The sequence below is a fragment of the Chaetodon auriga genome, chromosome 24 (assembly GCF_051107435.1).
Source record: "Chaetodon auriga isolate fChaAug3 chromosome 24, fChaAug3.hap1, whole genome shotgun sequence".
NCBI classification, from domain to species: domain Eukaryota; kingdom Metazoa; phylum Chordata; class Actinopteri; order Chaetodontiformes; family Chaetodontidae; genus Chaetodon; species Chaetodon auriga.
In genome coordinates, this window is record NC_135097.1 from 17,789,193 (window position 1) to 17,794,063 (window position 4,871).

The following is a 4,871-nucleotide window of genomic DNA, read 5'->3' on the forward strand; positions in this document are numbered from 1 at the left end:
ACCAACATTAAATGAATCTAAGAAACAACATAATTCTTACATTTTGTTCCCTAGAATATTCTGGAACTCTATCACAACCATCTGCAGTTTACTGAAATGTTCTGCAGCTGTGTGCTGCTCCTCCTTATCCTTTATGCTGCTGTGGCCACTGAACTGAAAAATAAAGAGGACAGTATAGTTACTGTATGAATCAATTTACTGATTAGACCTGTGTAGAGTTCAGTTGTAAAAGATTCATAGTCATTAGTTCTTAAAAGTTTTACTAAGATAAACAGTACTGTTTAAATGCATTCTAGTATGTACATCAGTAAGTGAATGTGATGAGTTGTTCAGCACTGATTCTGTCTTCAGGGCAGAACAAATCTAGGCCTATAAATACTGCATTGGTGCAAATAAAACAAATGGAGATTTGAATCGTATAAGCAACTCCGTGCATACTTCTGAAAGGTAATCGCTCCTGAATACTTCATGTTGAAATTTAAAGACCATTGAATATATGGCAATGAAATTTTTAATTTCAAAACCAATGTATCTGAATTTATGTGGCCTGAATTCCCCTCTTTTTCAAATTTTCAGTTCTCACTTTCAAAGTTGTGCATTTTTAGTTTTAGAATATTGATGTACGCAATATTGAAACTCTATGTACAGATTACTCAATTCAGTAATCTTAGTTTGGAGTTTTCAATCCAGCCCAAATATCAGTTTGCTGAAATTGACTGGGTCAAATTCAGATGGTAAAAGTCAAGATGTCAAATTGAGATCTGAACACCTGGGGTGCCAAGTAAAAGCTGCTGAGCCTGGATGGAATCAATCACAACTTAATTATTTTATTACCTCACTAATAATTCCCTAAAAAACTGTGTTGTATTTGGAATAGTCGTAGTATATACTACCAACAAAAAGAGGCTTGTGAGACCTTGGGGTGAGTGGGATCTGTGAACATGACTGGCCGGCTGACTTCTTAGCAACTCTTGGAGGAGCTTGTGGAGACTCTCCACTCTGAAAGCGTTGAAGCACTTTTTCAATTTGTCATTAATTTTGCAGCATTTTGGCCAAATCAGTATGCAATATATAGTTGCCGTTTTAAAATTCAGCCTGTGTGAGGACAGCCATAAGGCACTGCCACTGGGTGACATGAAGTTTTTAAAGTGTCCCATGGCACAATGGGTCAAGCTTCAAAAGCACTGGGTCTTACATTTCCCATAATTCAGCCAGGAGCATTTTTTGTAGGCTTACTTATGGTTCCTTAAGTCTGCAAAAGCAGAGCCAGAGCCATCAGCTATCAAGCACTTCTCCTGTGGAACTATCTTCCAGTCTCGCTCCAGGAACTAGACATCCTCTTTACCTTTACGAAGTCTTTATACCTTCTCACCTTGCAGGTTGTCATGGATCATGGCTGAGTCTGGCTTGTGGATCATGGTTGAACCATCTGCCATGGCCCTGCTTGACTGCTACTGTTATTTTCTTAGTAATTTTTCCATTTTCATATACATATTATTGTTATTGTGTACATTATAATTACAATTACAATTACAATTTGTCATTTGGCAGACGCTTTTATCCAAAGTGTCGTACATATGAGATTTTCATTCATCACAAGCAAAGTTCTGGACAGAAGAGAACAAGAGTAAGTGCCCTAACACATATACCATCATATATTTATATATACGTGTGCTATCCTACAAGTACCATATACATATACTTTCATATACTAATTTATTGTTAGTCATGTTTCTATTATTGGGGGCAGCCATAATAAAGGTGGTTTGATTCCTGGCCTTGGCAGTCTGCATGTTGAAGTATCTTTGGGCAAGATACTGAACCCCAAACTGGTCCCAGTGCTGTGCCATTGGTGTGCTAGTGTGTGTGAGTGCTTAATGCTTGTAATATGCAGGTGTCTTAGCCACCATCGTACAAATGTGTGTGTGTGAATGGGTCAGGTGTAGCAATTGCATTGCATTGGCCTTGTAGGCTGGCCAATGTCAGTCAATGACAGGGACAACAAACAACCAGCCATCATAACTGCTCCCCACCCAGATGAACAGCCTCTCACGCTCTCCACCTACGATGTTAGTTCTGCACTCAGCAGGGTGAATGCCCGAAAGGCTGCTGGCCCTGATGGCATACCATGTCTTCACTGGCATCTTCAACCTATCACTGGCCGAGGCAGCAGTCCCCACGTGCCTCAAGACCACCACCTTCGTGCTAGTACCGAAGCAGTCAGCTGCAGTGGGCCTTAATGACTTCTGCCCCATCGCACTCACCCCCATCATCATCAAGTGCTTCGAGAGGCTGGTCTTGGCCCACCTCAAATGCTGTCTTCCCCTCACACTGGAGCCCCATCAGTTTGCCTACCGTCCAAATAGGTCGACAGAGGATGCTATCTCCTCGGCACTGCACTCCACCCTGATGCACCTAGACAACAACAACACCTATGAGAGGATGCTGTTCATCGACTTCAGCTCACCATTCAACACAGTCATCCCCTCCAAGCTGGTCGACAAACTTAGTGACCTCGGAATCAGCACCTCCCTCTCCAACTGGACCCTGGACTTCCTGACCAACAGACCTTTGTCTGTCAGGTTAGACAACCACACCTCCGCCACCCTGACCCTGAACACTGGCGTCCCACAGGGCTGTGTGCTGAGCCCTCTCCTCTACTCCCTCTTCACCCACGACTGCATGCCTGTGCATGGCTCTAACTCCATCATCAAGTTTGCAGATGACACAGCGGTGATAGGCCTGATTAACAACGACGATTAGTCAGTCTACAGGGATGAGACTCAGCAGCTGGTGACGTGGTGCGCCGACGACAGCCTGACCCTCAACACCAAGAAGACCAAGGAGCTCATCGTGGACTACAGGAAAACCAAAGGCTGCAGTCACACCCCTTATTCACATTGACGGGGCTTAGGTTGAACGTGTCTTCAGCTTCAAGTTCCTGGGCATCTACATCTCTGAGGACCTCTCCTGGACCCTCAACTCCACGTTGATAAAGCTCAACAGTGCCTCTACTTCCTGAGGAGACTGAGGAAAGTTAACCTGGCTCGTCAGATCCTGGTCAACTTCTACCCCTGCACCATTGAGAACATCCTGACCAACTGCATCTCAGTATGTTACGGCAGCTACACAGTCTCCAAGCGGAAGGCCCTACAACGGGTGATGAAAACCACCCAGTACATCACTGGTGCCCAGCTAACTGCCATCGAGGACCAGTGCAAGCGGTGTCTAAGAAGGGCACGCAGCATCAGCAGTGACTGCTCCCACCCCAACCATTGACTGTTTGCCCCCCTACCATCTGGTAGGAGGTTCAGGAACCTCCTTTCCCACACCAGCGGGCACAGCAACATCTTATACCATACGGGGTGGGAATATCTACTAATTATATTGCTGTTTTATTACTAGACCTGTATGTGATGTCAGCACTAATTTTGTTTTAAGACTGAACCAATTTTAGTGAGTTTTATCGCACTGGTTTTGTTGTTTTGTTGTTCGTCTTGGTTTGTTTTTAATGCTCAGTGAGTGTTATTTGAAGTGGTGTTTATTGTTTAAAAGTATGGAGCACAGTATTTTGTATCCCTGTTAAAGAATGGGTTTGTACACATAAAGTTTGTTTGATGTCTCTTACTGAGGTGTTCTATTCAACATAAAAATAGTAGTATTTCTTAAACGACATTGCTCTGTTACATGAGCCTAACCAAATAAAATACATCTCTCCCACAGACACGCACCTACTGAAATCAGTCTTTAGGGTTACAACACAGCTGTGTTTCAGGGTTACATCATCATAAGGAAGATGAGATAACCATCAACCTAGATGTCCAATATTACCACATATGACTGAAATTGGTGTGAAAGGCGGCTCATGCTGTTTTGAGTAAAATGTGACTTCTTGAACTTAACTTCTGTTTAAAATAACTAGAGAGAAAAGTAGCCCACTTCAATATTTGAAGATCCCGCCACCCTTTCATAAACAAAAATAAAAAGTAATTTCCAGTTTTGAGCTAATGTGTTTAGAAGCTGTTGACACAATGTTGTTTTCTTCCAGCTGTTTTGATGAGCCATTGTGGATGCAGGGTCAGTTGCACAATATGCAATCTTTGGTGTTCCAGAGCGATCCTCCAATGACCTGGTAGCACTGCAAAGAGCTGACCCAGCCCTTCCCTTTTTCCAGCAACAGTGGATGCCAGGCTGTGTAGAGAGACAGAGACTCGATCCTGCAGCACTGGGACTGCTGTACCAGTGGGATCGTCTCACCTCGAGAAGAGGACTTCTATACAGGGCGTACCAACTACCTGATGGTGGGGAGTGCACGTACCAGCTGGTAATTCCAGAAGGCTTGAGGAAAGAAGTGTTCCAGCAGCTACACACCCATCATGGTCATGAAAGTATTGAGTGCACTACAGAGCTGATCCAGCAGAGGTGTTATTGGCCAGGTATAAGAAAAATTATCAAGGACTGGTGCCAAACGTGAGAGATGAAGTGTTGCTAAAAAATGCACAACCCTAGGTCTGAGCTCCTATGGGCCATTTGCTAGCCTCCAGACCTAATGAAGTCTTGGCCATTGAGTTCTCTTTTCTAGAGCCTGCTAGAAATGGGAGGGAACAAGTGCTGGTACTGACTGACATTTTCTCCAAGTTTACCCAAGTTGTCCCTACCAGAGATCAGCAGGCCTCTACAGCTGCAGATGTGTTAATTAAGGAGCGGTTCTACAAATACGGTGTCCTAGCTCGGCTGCACTCTGACCAGGGTCACAGTTTTGAAAGCACAAACATCCAGCAATTGCATAATAACAATTGCATCCCGCAAAAGGCATAAAAAGCAGAACTACTCCTTACCACCCCTTTAGTAATGGCCAGTGCGAGTGCTTT